We start from the raw sequence: 16,065 nt of genomic DNA on the forward strand, positions 1-16,065 counted from the left end.
CGGTTTTTGGTGCACTTCTACACAGTCAGGACGTGCTTTAATCCCCCAGAACTTATTAAAGGAAAACAACAAAGCTTTAGTTCTCCTGCCACAGCAAACAAACTTTGCTCCAACCTTTCACAGTGCAGATATCAGTTCCTCTCGCCTACCAGTGCAGTCACAGGTAGGTTTTTCTGCTCTGAATTTTGTTTTAATCAAGTAGTAAAATGAAGAAAAATCAGAAAAGCCATGGAAATTTTAAAAGCTGAAAATCTCACATGCTAAAAAGACAGTTCCCCCATCCAAACCCCGGTGCTCCAGGGCCAACCCAAAAAGCAAGACCAATGAAGAAGTGTCTTAAGAACATAGTGCCTCGTTTCTGTACCAACTGAGAAGGGCAAGGAAAATGAGCCAGGGGACCAATGGGTCTTCAAGATTTTAAAGTTGAAGGCTTCTGGTTCCTCTGCTTCAATATAAAAACTTAAGAACTCTTTCTCATTGCTGACGGAAAAAAAAAATAAAAAATAAAAATAAATAAAAAAATTCTTGATTATTTCAATAGGTTTGAGGCATTCTTGAAGAATTGACTCAGATTTATATACTTGCACTGCTTTACAGAGCTTCAGAGGAAAACTGGAAATGTGCCTGATCCTGGATAAAGTCTCCAGTGCGTGACATGACAAACACTGTCTCAAAGAATTTACAAACAAAATGGGTGGGACAAATGCATTCCAGTTTTATCCATGTTAAACTGAAGCCTCAAATTACGCTGAAAACCCATGACAGAGCTCAACATTCATTTACATTCCTGAACCTGATTTAATGCCTTACCTACAAGACTCTTTGTCTTTAATTGTGCCAATTTACTTTATAATTCACCTCATTTACAGAGATTATTAAAATTGACAACTGAAAGTAAGTCTGACACAGTTTAAAGCAAGAAATAGGAGAACAAGGAATGCAGTCTTGCATCCAGCACAGATATCCATAGTCTAACTTCTGCCTAAATTCCCCAGCCTGGAGTTTTTGCTTGAGTAGGTACAGGTGGCAGCCTACAGCCAGCCACAAAAGACTAGATAGCACTTAGGGGGCTGAGCCTGGCACAAACCAGCTCAAAAATAATGTTCCCACAGCTAAATGCTGGTATATTAAGATTGGTTGTCTTCATTTAGACAACCTCTCTTACAAGAATGAATGATCTTGAACAGAAGTATCTTAGTTATGAGAAAATTACTAATGGCATAGGTGAGACAGAAGCACAGTGATGTTTATGAGAACACTAGCCCTATATATTTAGAATTGATATCTTTAGTTTATGCGAATACAACAATTGCATCAGCAGTCTCAAACTGAGATGCGATCAAGCCTTTTCCAGTTCCTTTACTTTCTGGAAAGGCTATGGAGCTATGTGAACCTGCAGCATGACCCGGTACTGAAATTTGTGCATGGACATCAGGTTTGTGAGACAAACTCTGCAGTTCATACCTAATTTTGCCATGAAATGCATGGAAAAGAGCTGGCTGCTTCAAACAGGATTCTCAGCAGCCATCTGGACCACAGTGTTATTGAAATTAACTGATAGGAAAAGCTGGGATGAAGGGTGTTTAATAAAAACCCTGACTGCTCATGCTAAGACCACTAAGGCCCCAGGGAAACATCAATGTCAGATGAGGATTCATAGCCCATGTGCTTCACCACCTCTGCCATTCCTCTCCACGCTGCAACAGGTACCGCTTTTGTCTGTCACAGGACAGGAAGAGGAGCAACTGGGCAATAAGGCAGGAGTTGGGATGCTAGTCCAGGAAGAAAGGAAGGTCCCGATTCTTCCCTAACCTTCCACATATCTTGTCTCCCAGCACCGTGCTCCAGCCACCCAGCAGCAGATGATTTTCTGTCCGTCACAGTCCTGCAGGCATTCATAGGAGCACAAGGTCAAGTGCCCACCTTGTGCTGTTTGAGATGTCCCAGGGTATCTGGCTCAGCCTCTAGCTGTCCCTCCAAATTGCATGTCTCCCATAGGACCTGTCATCCCCTAGGACATCTGCCAGCCTTGTGCAGATATTTTAGCTACCCACTATTGTTTCAAGTGGTATTAGAGACCTTGGTGCAGGCAACTGAGCTGATCCCTCCTATCATCAATACCAGACACTGTAAAATCAGACATAGGATTTGAGGCCTGCACATTGCCTATGTACCTATTTTGTCCTTAAAAACCTCTTTAGGATACCCCCTTCCAGAGAACAAGACCTGTTGACTGCTACATCTCACACTGACAAGGCAGGGTGGGTGCCCAGAATTGCTGCTGGACTTTCCCTTTCTCTGCTATATGTTGTCACTCTGCTAATGAAAGTAACTCGGAAAGCACTTTCTACTTGTTGAAACATATCACATTTAGGAGTCACAGACTGGTATGGCCATGAATCTCATATCACTGCTTCATTTTTTTCCCTATTCAGATTGTAAAAAGTTTCCCATCACATTACTTTGCTATATATCCTTCAAGTGAATGCTTGGTACATATTTAGATCCTTATGGGTAGCACTCAGCATAAGATCATTTTTTCTCTAGCAATCCACCAGAGAGATTGAATAAATTTCGTAAAGAATACATTTCTGGACATTAGCTAAGCACATATAGCAAATGGATCTCAACAGTTTCTTACTAACTATTGATGGACCCTACCTGTGATTAGAGCTTTCCTGAGGCCGCATTTGCTATTTAGGATTTTTACAGGGATTTGTCCATACTTTAGAGCCTGCAGCTTGTTTTGAACTTTCTGAGCAAGGTGAGCATTTTGAGCCAGGCCCATCTAGTCAAATAATATGTTCCACAGCTATGTACCTTCTAATGGTCTCAAAAATTATATTGTCTTCTGCAGAATACATGGCTGAGATTTTCATCAAAAATAAAGCACCCAATACGTTAAGCATATTTCCTTTATTACCAACCAACTTATTCGTACTGACATCTTTATTCATCAGAAGCTGCTGCAAATAGCTTGGACAAATAGGAGGTGGTTTTCTTGGATCATTTATTTTTGAATATTTGACATTTGTTATTTACACTGGGTGATTCTTACCTTAGATCAATACACAGACATTTCTACTCCTTGATTAGATGACAAAATTTAACGAGAGAAAAAGGTACAAATAGATAATAGAGAACAACTGTTCACATTAATATTGCATTACACATGTTACTTACCCCCAAACCCACACATTAATAAATCCAACGTCATTGACAAACCACAAACAGTATAAAAAGAGGCACCCGGTCATTGTCAAATGCAAGCTGAATACAACGAAATTTCTGCCAAGTCCTTACCTTGCAGCATTCAGGCAGTTCCAGCCTTGCTGTCATGGTGTCTCTGAAAAACAAAAAAACAGGGTTATTTGTATACACGACTGAGGCATTTTATAAGCCACAGTGACACAAAATGCTGAGTAAGAGTCTCTTTTTTCTTACCCCTTTTCCTTTCACCTAAAAATCACACTCGTCTAGTATATCTCTGCAGAAACTTTACTTAACGTTTTCCTTAAGTACCTTCTTGAATAACGGCCAAAGATCATAAAATTAAGAACTTAGAAGTACAGAAATCAAATTAATAAGCTAGTGTGCCTGGGGGAGTATAGAAGAAACCACCATAACATAGTATCAACAATAATACTCATATATGTATGTAAGAACACAGAGGGGGGTGTGTGCACAAGTGTTTGTGTGTGTTTGTGCTTATATTTCTAACCCTTCTTGTAAAGGTGTATTACACAACATATGTTAGTAAAGCATCTGCGAAAATTATTTCAAGAAGAAGACATGACAGAGACTATACAGAACATTTTAATATTCATAGTGGTCAGCAGTAATTTCAGGCCTCAGTTATACCCTCTCTCCAGTAACGTGCCTCTAATGGTGATGGTCTGTGGGACTGACGACCTAGGGTCACACTTGCTGGTACAAAGGCACCAGACAAAGGGACCTTCACACACCTGTGAAGCCAGTTAAAAGCCTCTACGGGGCAAATCATTTGATTTTTTTTTGATGAGTGCTGCATTGCCTTTTTTGGGGGGGGTAAGTTCATTCCTTAGTTGAAGTCCAGCTCAGCAAAGCAAACCCCAGCTTCACAAAGTCCAGCTCAACCGTTCAGTTGTATTAAGCTGAACCCTAGCTTCACCAAACTTGTCCATGCACTTCCAGAAATTAATTTTATAGCCTAACCAGTAGTCAGATCTTCAGACAGTCCTGACATAGGGTGTCTGCCTTCTGGCTTTTAGAACCTATTGATCCAATTGGCTCCATTTACATCACATTTTTAAATTGTTCCTACAACCACAAGACTTAGCAATTCATTTTACTTTTGTTGGTGAAAAGAGGGAGTCTTGCACAGACACTTTACTCCAAGGATCTAAGGCTTTAAGAAAGACATACTTGATGAAAGCACAAGGGTTAGCTTGTGGTTAACTTCTGTTAACAATACAAAATAAGCATGAGCCATAAATCTGGTGAAAATTGTATCACGGAACAGAAAATTTGCCAAAATGCTTTTCTAAGGAGTCAGAATATTTGCTGAATCAAATCAATTATTACAGACAGTTTTAGCCAAAACAAAATGAGTAAAAATATCAAAAATGCCAAAATACTTTTCAACATTTTTAATGTAACATCTTATTTCTGAAACATCAACATCTTGTATCCTCATCTTCCAAAAAAACACTACAATTTTTACTTGAAAAGATAATTTTGTTTACAAATTACTTTCTAATCCTTCCTACCCTTTCAGATAGGAAGGATTAGAAAGTGTTAAACAACCTGATAATTAACTGAGTTGCCTCAAGCAAGCTGGTCTTGGCATTGTGTTTTGTTTGTGGTTTTTGTGGGTTTTTTTAATCAAAATCTTCAAATCCATTGTAACTATTTGCAACAAAACCCATAGCTTCTTAGTTGTGTGGAGGTGGCTTAGTAGTTCGAGATGATTAGGATGACTTGTCTTCCTAAATTTGACTGCCAGTTTTGACAACGTTTTCTCAATGACCTTGAGTACATCACTCAACTCTCCATGCTTCAGTTTCCTCACCCATCTACTTGGCTTTTACTAGGATTGTGATGAAATCATCTTGTGTCAAGAATATTAATTTACCAGTATGGATTGTCATTTACTTATCAGTTCATCTGTGACAGGGCTGTCCTGTAATGTCATTGTCACCTTATTAACTGGGAAAGGAGAGATTTAGGTGTATTTTTATCTCACCATGGATTATAGGAGTTTGGTTGTTGTGGTTATTTCCATTCCTCCAAGTAATCGAGTGATTTTTCTAGCGTGTTTGTATGCATTTCTAAACTGTCCCAGCTCACAGTTGCCCCTCAGTAGCATTTCCTTCAAAAATAATGGTGTTGAAGTGCAGAAAATCATAAAAATAAATGTCTGTGTACCCACGGTGCCGCTCATGATTTCTTTTCCAACGGAGGAAGGTTTCTTGTGTGACCTGCACAAGTTGATGCATTTTGCTCTCTGTACAAGGAAATTCAATGAGTTTCCACAGCCAACCTTTCAGCCGCTGGCACGGGTCGTTATCGGCAGCACGAAGCGACTTGCACAGAAGCAGATTATTTCTGTATTTGTGCCTGGCTTGTGCTGGGGGACCTCTTCCAAGCTTTGCGGCATCAGGGACCGGGACGAAGCCACCAGCATGGCATTAGCTAGCAGCAAGCCTCCACGTCTCCGTGCTGTTTCTCGCCCGCTAGGTGGCACCGGGTGCTTCGGGCGGTGTAAAGGGGATGGGGCAGCCCGGGGGGGGGCGGCCGGATCCGGCTGCGGAGCCCTGGGTTCACCAGCAAGCCGGGGGAGAAGACACTGGGCACCTACCGCTTCCCACAGGCTTCATCTTGTTAAAATAAATAAACAAATAAAAAAATCTTGGAAGGAAACGAAGGAAAACGCCACTGCCATCTCAAGGACGGGACGCTGGCACTCGCAGTAAGTTACGTGCCCAGTTTACTACCCAACCACTTTTATCAGGAAACCATCTTCTGAAAATAGAGAAGCTCAGCATGTATCCTACAGCCTCTCTTAGAGTGCAAGTGATCACTGTAACACATCAAAAGCATGAGGGGGTAAATCTGCCGGTGTGAATTCAGTTCAGCTACAGCCATGCGTGCGAGGAGAGGGTGTGACTACGTGCACAAGGACACACACTCAAGGGAAAGACCACAGAAAATTTGGATCACCTGGGGGGATCTGCCTTCTGTCCCTGGGGAGCAGAGTGGCTGTTAGAGACAGCAATTTAAGAGGTGGTTTCATAGCTCAAGGACCATCTATTCCAGATTTCCAGTTTGTGACAGTAAGCAAATAAGGGAAAAAAACTTTTAGGCAGAGGTACATATATATCTGGGGGCATGCTATTTGTTAAATAATTTAAATAATAAATGTGACTGAGGGTAATGGTGTACATAACTTCATTTTTTTAATTCAAATGTAGCAATGACACCTCACAAACTTAAACAGGACCCCAGCATGGGCTTATCTGCTTAGCTGAACAAGAATGGCTTTCTTTACCCATACAAAAACAAGTGAACGTTTTGCTCCTTGATTTTTTCCTGGAAAAAGAGGTCAGAAGAAGCACAAATTTCCTTTTCAGTCCTAATCTATATTTCTATTTTATTAATTTTTCTATTAAAACTAGTTCCAGATTTTTCTGCTCCTTGCTGATACATTCAGAGCATATCTCCTATCATCCTATCTTCTTACAGAAACCAAATTTACTTAACTCTGTAAACACGTAATTCCATAAAAGATGTTTAACATGAAAACCCATAAGTCTGACTAGCAGTTGTTGCTTTTGTTAATACCTCATTAAATGTAGGAACCTGTTTCTGGAAGAGGAAATGTGCTCAGGTTCCCAAACTAGTAATATGTATGTCTAGCAGGGAACTGAATTTTTTGATAAGGGTTTCTAAGGCTATACCCTTGGCAATAGTCATAGAAGCTTAGTTTTAAAGCTGTGAATTTTGTTCCTGATGAAATCTACAGTAAAATCACAGTTGAATTCTCTGCTAAACATTCAGAACCTTTCACTGCATGTCACCATGGCCAACTTTTTCTTCAAATACTTAAAGTGTGCTTATAACCTCCCATGAGGCTATCTGGGAGGTTTTCTGAGGCTATCACAGAAGACTGAGATTTAGTTTACACACTGCAGCTCTTTTTGTACCCCTGCTGCTGCCCATGGGGTATTTGCAGCTTTAAAGTTTGTCACTGCTAGATGCCACTAGGTCTGTGCATGTGCTTGCTGGGTTCTGGCTGTTACTATGACACACAGGTGGTTTTTTAACATAAAAAGTCCTTGATTTTAGATAGATTAGAGGAAAGCATTTTGATCAAAAGACAGAGTTCTGTATTGTACTTTCAAAGAAGTAGGTACAAACAGAGCTTGCTAATTTGAAATGTGAAGTAGCCCTGATCTTCATCTGCTCTGTTTCTTATGAAGGGACATCTCTCAGAAGCAAATCTTCCATTGTTGGTTATGGTCTATGGCAGGCCAAATCCCAAAGAAATCAATGGAAGCTCATCTTCGTTGACTCTAAGGCTTGTCCCCCATGGACTTGACGAGGTGGATGCTTGAACTGTTGGAGATGTCTGAGGAAACACATACACAGCTGCTGCTGCTGCTGCAGGATGTCAAAAGCAAGACGTGTCAACACCCAGGCTGCCACCACTGTACAACACACAAACCAACAGAGAGGATTCTAAACCAAAGGAAATTTTCCTTCGTGTGTTTTTTTTTGCCTCAGGCTGACTTAAAGAATATTTTATCATAGCACATGCGTCTTCAAAAAAAAAAAAAAAAAGGTCATTATCAGAGCACTATCCCGCAAGAAAAAGATGAGGAAAAAGAAAGGCACCAGAAAGTTTCTTTTCTTTAGATATTCTGTGTTCCTCAGCACCAACATTTTCATTTTCTTGTTGGCCTTGAGGACACATTGCTACTGGCTGCTTAGCTAAACCAAGCAAGAAAGACCGGCAGGTACGTGAAATGCCATCACATCTTTTCCTTTACACCAAGCTGAATACCGCTCTCTGCTATTAACGTAGGGTCTGATCGTACTCTCACCAAAGTTAGAAGCAAATTTCCCATTGACTTTAATAGGGCAACACATGCTTTTTACAAAACAGACAGGGCAGTTTTTATTTCCTACTAAATATGAAAAAGAAAAATCTGAGTACCAAAGTCTTTGATCAAACAGAAAACAAACACATCTTACAGGCTTTTTAATAACTTTTTTCCCAATAAAAAGAGTAAAGTTGGCCTGAAATTATTATACCTGTTTGAACAGAAAGCATATTTTCTTTCTAGCTAGGCATTATATCATTCAATCTATGAAAACAGAGATGTAATATAAAGTAATAAAGAGGAAATACAACATAAAGTAAGATTCAGACATATTAAATTGCTTAATGAAAACACAAGAGAGAGAAAATAGAAAATATGTTTTCCTTTATTGAGAAAAATCCCTTTTCAAATGCTTAATCAATAATAAAGTTCATATTTCCTGACTTGAAATATTTTTTACATTTTTTTTTTTTAGAAAATTATTAAATATCTTTAATGAATATAGATTGCCATTTTTCTGCAGCATGGCCTGGCAGCATCCCGAATAGATTGTTCTCTGCCTAATCTGTTTCCCTTCTGCAATTGACTGATCCGAGCAGCGCACTTCATAATTTCATTTCAGATAATTCTTGTCACTGAATGCTATCCAGTAAATGTGAATACACATTTGCAAATGCACCTTGGGAAAAGGGAAATCCTGCAGGATCATGCTGCTGGTAATTTGAAGATGAGTCAAATTAACAGGCAACATTTGTTACCACTTAACTTTTCTATGCTCTTGAGCTACAGAGCAGATTGAGGCTATGTGAGCATTGCAGTCAAACCACTGTTATTCCAGTTTCCATATTCTCTGACCCTAGTTTGCTGTCCGTGGGTTATTAAATATGCAGAGTCTACTCTATGGAAGAATGTAAGGCCTCCATTAGAGTGTGAAACCTTACATCCACCTACTCCAGCATCTTCTGCCTGAATATCTACAGCTTGCTTCTGAACCATCTTGCTCCAAAGGGTGGAACATCAAAATTATCACTTAAAATAGCTGTCACTTCTGGAAAGACGTGAAGCATTCGTCTTCTCTCAGGGCTCAGTGGGAGCTTTACATTTCCTGCTCAGCATGGCCACCTTTCTCCCAGTATGGCACTGCAAGCACTCGGTAAGACCCTGCATGCAGTTCCCAAGGGGTGGAAAGACACGGTATGCCTGTAAGACGATGCCAACCTGGCAATCTTGAAGGACACAGATTCTGTGGCACAAAGACTTAGAGAAGTCATGAAGAGGAAGTAGGAAATTCCCAGCGCCTGGGGAAGCTGAGAGGAAGGAGGCGCAAGGTGTCTACAGTGACAGTGTGGGGAAAGATGTATGGTCTGGGGGATCCTAAGATAGGCAGCAGTCCGGTGTGCTGGGAGATGAGAAGTACCAGCAGGAGCATCCTCTGGGAAAGGCAGGGTGGGGACAGGAGTAGAAAGGGACAGGCGGCTTTCAGCCATATGAAAACATTGAAAAGTTTGATCTCTCCTGGACTAGACCGTTTCTTCTTTATTTGTACCACAACCTGACATCAAGACAATTCAGAACCTATGCATATGTGAGTAATGCTGTTCTGGGCAGCAGGGTATCCGAATTATGTGTCCAGGGCTGGCAGACAACAGAGAACCTGTGCAAGATGAAGGTCCTTCTGGAGTGGCACTCAATTGCCAGCTGGTGGGCCTCTGGGCTCTCAGTGTAGCTGCTATGGTTAGGATACACTTATTTTTTGGCAAATGGTCACAAATAAGAAAAAAATATATATATTCTATGGGGAAATGGGTTCTACAGGGGCTGTGATCTGCAAATAACCAGATCTCCACACTTCATCACTGCAGTCCACTGTTCACAGAATCACAGAATCATCACAGAATTTCTAGGTCGGAAGAGACCTCAAGATCATCGAGTCCAACCTCTGACCTAACACTAACAGTCCCCACTAAACCATATCCCTAAGCTGTTCATATGAGCCCACCAGTTTCCTTCCCTAAGCAATAATCCCAGAAGATCAAATTGGCTACAGTTCCTCAGACTGCACATCATAAATGAGGGGTGGGAAAACACAATGCACAGTGTGCTCAGTTTAAGCTGCACCCTTGGCCAAGGCCTGGGCAGGCCAAGGTGGACTGCAGCCCCTCACATTCTGCACGTGCCACCGGGTATAGGGGACGAGCAGCTCCTGGGCAACTTTCTGGAGATGCTTCAGCTGGGCTGGGCTGAGGGAAGCTAGAGAAGGGCCAGGCAAGCACTGGGGAAGAAAGAGGTAAGGTGACAGGCTAGGGAGAGCAGTTACCCTCACAAAACTGTTAAAGCACCTTGCACATCAACCTTCCTGAATATTACAGTGTATTGAAGTAATCTTATTTACATATCCGAGTTAAATTTGGCTAGTTTCTAAGGAGTATCGCTATAGGCAGTACGCACAAATCACCTGGAACATCATCTCCTTCCATTGTAAACCTCTAATGATGGCTTATAAACAGAAACACGGTCAAGCTAGAAATAAGCTGTCACACAAAATGCTGACATCTCCAAATAACAAGTGTATCCAAGAGGTGGTTTTTTTCTCATTAAAAATATTGCATTTATTTTTCACAGAGGAAGTAGAAGTCGTAAGAAAAATCAATATGAAGTGACCTAATCTTTCTCATTTTCATTTTTAATTCCCCCATCGTGGGGCTGGAATAGCTCCGTTCCCTGACACCGAGTGCCATGACAACCATCAGGCCCATCAGGTCTCTGCATAGCCACTCTGCTCATTACCTGGGGAAAAATGTACGTACCAAACGCTCAAGCTCTTTTTAAACCTATTAAATATAAATAACTAATATGATTTGACCTAGATAGCTGAGTGTAATGTACCATAACATCCAAATTAAAAAAAAAAAAAAAAAAAGCCTAAGTGTAAAAGCATTTATAAATGTTATGGAGACTAAGTAAAGTTGCTACAGTGAGCTCACCAGTTGTATTAATGTTTTAAGATAACTTCTCAAATGAAATGTGTTCAAAGTGAGAGAAATGTAAGTATTCAAAATTTCGGGTATCACTTTTATGCTGTAAGTGCAAATTTCTATGAACGGTGTATTTAAAGCACTGAGAATATACAAGTTTTTGTAAAGGAGATGCATCTCAAATCTGGATAATTAGTATCTCCAAAGAAAAACATATTTTAAGTTGCCCTTGAAGCTTTAATATTCACACTTTTCTGAAACCTAAAGTGCACAGGTAAAACACCATTTCTTTTAACAGTACTAGCCTATGGAACAATCTGTAGTTGCACACACATTCAACCATGAATAAGCAAGATAAAGATGTATGAATTTCTTATCACTAACCTTTACACAAACACCATTTATGAATAGGTGTATCCAACTCGACTGCCAGCCTGGCTTTTCCCTTTCATCTTGCTGCTAATCGATACTTGCTAGAAATTTTATGCAATAGCAATGTCCAGTCCGCATTTTGCATTTTGATGCACCAACAGCAACATAACCAGCTTCACTCCTTGTCCTTATAAATGATGCTGCCATTTTCACAGATAACCTACTTAAATGTCCTAACGTTTTCCCTGAGAAGCATCACCTTTCTGGCAGCTGGCCTTTGCAAGAGAACATTAGATTCTCATCTGAAAGAGAGATGTAAGACCAAGCCTCACTCTGCCAAGCTGGCTCAAGGCTTTCATTTAATTAGCACATCTTTAGCTTGGCCAAATTTAAATGAATGCATTTCTTGGTAATACGGATAATAAAAAACGCCTAGCATTTGCACCCTGTGACCTAGATAAAGAAATCACTTTAAAGATGAAGGGTTTGGGGTTCTCTGACTGATTTCAACTTTATTCGGCTTAATTCTCCTATCCTCTGATCAGTATTATCCCTTTCTACTGCAACTTCCTCTTCAAGCATCTCTCCAGTCTTGTTCCCTCATATTACTAACTTCCCTAAGCCTTTATTTCACATTTGATTTTATTTTCTCCCTCTAAATGTCTCTCCAAGCACTTAACTGCTTTTCCAGTTTCCCAGATAACATCCAGAGATGCTCAAGCATTAATGGCTTTGCTTCCAGCTACTGATCAGCCATATAAATCTGTTCACACGCTGCAACTCGTCCTGAAAATTGGGTCCACCACCCCAAACTTCAGTACAAAACCTGTTTGAATTCCACTGATTTAAAACAGCATGCCACTAAAAACACAGTTGTCTATCCAAAACGACCACCTTCATGACCCCACTGTTTTGACCCATTTGAATCTGTCAGGAAGTCTAAAACAAATGAATTTCTTTTGTAGCTGGAAGACAAATAAAATTTGTTTGGGTGGAGGTTTCCCTGTAAACTAATTACGTTAGACTCACCACTGCCTTTCATCTTGTACCACACTCATTCATCTTTCTCTCAGAAACAGGAAGAGGAGGCTGCTTCTTCCTAGCCCTGCAGTCCCTGCCATGCCTGATTCAGACCATATGAGCTCCAGAGAAGATGCACAAGTTTGCTTGGAGCAGAATCAGGCCCACAGAAGCTGGCGAAATCACTTTTTCTCTGTGTGGAAAATGAGAGCAAACCACCCTCACAGAAGTGCAGCAGAAAGGACTGGAAGAAAATGTAACTCAGCTGCTCAAACATTTTGTTCTCTGTGGAATGGTTTATAACCTATTGAATTTTCATTCCTCTGCTACATGACAGTTGAAGTGGGAAAAAAAAAAAAAAAGAGAGAGATAAACATTTAACTAATATGTGAGAATACTTCTCAAGGTCACCCCAATTATTTATTATTAGGATTTTTTATTTTTTTAGGTTTGCAGCTGTTACAAGAGGATTCCTTTCACTGAAGTATCCCCTGACTGCAGTTTCCAACAGAAAATCTATTTACTGAAACTGAATATCAAGACTACCAGGTATGCACAGCTGCACTACAAAAATGTATGTTATCTGGTCATCTCCTGCATGCTACTCCTTTTTTATTAAAAAGTTTAAGTGTGGTTCACATGGATGTACAAGATTAGGAGGAAAAAATATGTAAAAATGGAAGCATCAAATTATCCCTACCAAAGATATGTCTGAAAAAGGGAACCAGAAAAATGAAGGCCCGTATATGACCCAGGGTTAATTGTACTCAACTACCTGTGAAATATATGCACATTTCTATGAGGAGAAACAGCAGCGTGAGGAGGAGTGTTCCCAGCAAATGAGGACGACGGGCTCAATGACGCAGACGCGCCATTAGCCACAGCCCTTGGAGACCCAAACCAAACAGATGCCTGCTCCTATCACAAGCAGCAGGTAAATAGGACAGAAAATGTAGAAGCCCGATGAGTAACAGGACTGTGGTCTGACATTTTACGAATAAGCAGGGGATAATAAGCAAAGGCAAACAAGGACAATGAGAGGAGTCAATTGTAGAAAAGTCAGCTACACCACACATGGAGGCAGCAGTACATTCCAAATCTGGGAATGCTGCATTTTGGGACCAATCGGAGACTATTTTTGCTGAGCCAGTGCCCATTAAGTGGGCTCTGAAGAGCTGTTTGTTCCCTCTGCAGGCTGTCGATTTGGCCAGAAGCATGGTGTTGGCAAGAGAAAAACTGGTGCATAGGGAGTGCAGGTAGCAGTCAAGACACCTCCATGCACACAGTGCTAAAGTTACAAACACAAGTTATGTGAATTTATTCAGTATGTCCCCCTTTCTTACATTGCTGTTACACTGGCTTGTCCTAAGCCAGGGGTCACGCCGTGCTTCCCAGTGTCAGCCATCAGAGTTACATCAGCCTCTGAGTCCTGTTGGACGCTTGCTCCTTTACATCAAACACCGATTTTTCGGCTTCTCTGCCTCTTACCTTCAGCAAAGCACTTAGCCTGCATGCAAGACCCTTCCCATGGGGTTCAAATGAGGAAAAAAGAAGACTTGATATGGTATTTGCTATGTGTAATGTATATGTGAGAAAGGAAAGTATAAATTTCTGCTACATTTAAGGATATAGACTTTGGCAGCTGGATTTTCCTCCTCCCTCTATCAGCCCAATGCCACTTTAAACATGTTATTTTCTGGCTGTCCTCATTTTCTGTGAACTATTCCTCTGTCATTTTCACTGTCACGGGAATCAATACCTAGTAATAGCATTACATAGGTGGGGGTGTTAGCCTCCCAATAACTTCTGGAACCACAGACGTGGTTTATTAATTTGTTATATATCTTTGACTGGTTCTTTTCCCCTTTGACCTCTTATCTATCTTTCAGGGCCTCATGCTAAGACTGCACAGTGCTGAACAGCTGTAATGCACATCTCTGTTTTCCTTAGATCAAGTGGTCAGGAAAAAGTACTCTTCCTTCCCCACAAATACAGAATCACTTTTGCTAAACATTATGCTAACTTGTGCAAGGAATGACAAAATTTCATCCCCAGTTTGTGAGACAAACGTGTATGTAACAACATCCCTGCTCAAAAGTTCAACAGCTAAAAACACCATGGCAATGAGAGCTCTGACACACTGGAAGACTCCTGGTTTCCAAGCAAATGTCAGCTCTTTCTCCCAGTCCTGAAAGAAGCCAGCAAAAATGCTGAGAACCTATTTAGAGTCACATTTAACATTTTTATTCTGGCCTACAGCACAATGCAGTTGGAAGGATGGGGGGGGAGGGGGCGCATATTATCTTCTTCTGTGACAAAACAGATGGACTGAGATCACAAAAATCAAAGATGTGTTATTTGAGTTTTGCATGGTATTATTTCACTAGGAACAGGTTTTGAAGTGGAAATTTAGAAGTATGGACGCACCTCTGTTTCTACCACAAATGTCAGTGCAAATGAAACCAGCTTATACCAAGAACACCTGCTATTCATAACAGCCTCTTGTATACAGTTTATTGACCTGTACCATGTACAGCATTTCTGTTTATCAAGACTGTTTACATGAAACTAATTAAAAACATCAAGATCATTGGTTCATAGTTGCTACCACACAGACAACAGAATGTCATTTAAAAGATGTGCTAAATAAAACACAGGTTCACTTTTCTCAGCTCTGGCTGCCTTTATTTGCCACAATGCAGACACATTTTCTAAATTTGCACTTACTCTAAAGGGTACAGGATCAGGCTGACTTGTCAGTATTGCAGAACAGGGAGAACGAATGCAATAAACTTCTAGGCTGCCAGCAGCTACAATAAACGACACAGAATGACAACAATCCTTCCACATAAATACTGATCTTATTTTTGCTGAACTCTAGACCTCTTGTTTCATGGTATTTTTATAGACTATAGTTCATATGCATTACATTAGGGGAAGCAGTTATGATGCGAGCATATTGTCACATTCCCTTGTACACTTATATTATGAAAAAGTGCAAAATTAAAGGAAAAATTCATTTCAGTAGACCAGTCAGTCAGCACTGCACTTCGGGAGAAAAATAACAGTGCAGACCTCTGTTTGTTTGCAGCATTCAAAAATCTTCCCTCTGCACAGTCATGGGTTTTATTTAGATCTTCAGAATAAGGTATATTCCACTGCAAGAAAAATAGATGCCATTTTTTACCACAAGAAAAGTCTTTTATGAATGCTTGTATAAGACAGTTTTATGTGCCTCTGACACACCATTTACTTGACTTACCATAAATGTATTGCTTCTTAAGCTATCTCAAAAAGAACAGCAAAAACCAGAGGCATGCTCAGTCAGACTAACAGTTACACATACGTTACTACCTCACGAGCAGCTAGAGGGCTGAAGTTTCTGCAAGAAGAAGAAATAACAAAAGTAATGGATTGAAATGGCTGGTTTTCTCTCTGCCTAGCCCACCCCAAATACCACAAAAAGTCTCTCACAATTTGGAAATTGCAATTTTATGGGAATGAAGAAAGTACCAAAGCATTACAAGGAGACTCAGAAACACATCTCTTCTTATACATGTATAATGAAAGAGTATATCATCATGTTATTATCATTTGAGAAACAGGTGCCTATC

At 40.4% G+C, this 16,065-nt stretch overlaps 1 long non-coding RNA gene across 4 annotated transcripts; it reads left to right on the forward strand.

Annotated features, from left to right (window-relative positions):
* Positions 1–5,764: 5,764 nt before the first annotated feature.
* Positions 5,765–15,117, forward strand: LOC110353793 (uncharacterized). Of its 4 annotated transcripts, XR_011805551.1 has the most exons (6): positions 5,765–5,950; positions 7,461–7,997; positions 10,797–10,883; positions 12,505–12,707; positions 12,900–13,000; positions 14,341–15,117. It is a non-coding gene; the product is annotated as an uncharacterized lncRNA (long non-coding RNA). The 4 variants fall into 4 exon arrangements; XR_011805545.1 differs by having other exon boundaries at positions 12,505–13,000; XR_011805544.1 differs by having other exon boundaries at positions 12,900–15,117.
* Positions 15,118–16,065: the final 948 nt, after the last annotated feature.

Source organism: Anas platyrhynchos, chromosome 1, assembly GCF_047663525.1.
Source record: "Anas platyrhynchos isolate ZD024472 breed Pekin duck chromosome 1, IASCAAS_PekinDuck_T2T, whole genome shotgun sequence".
Lineage (NCBI taxonomy): Eukaryota > Metazoa > Chordata > Aves > Anseriformes > Anatidae > Anas > Anas platyrhynchos.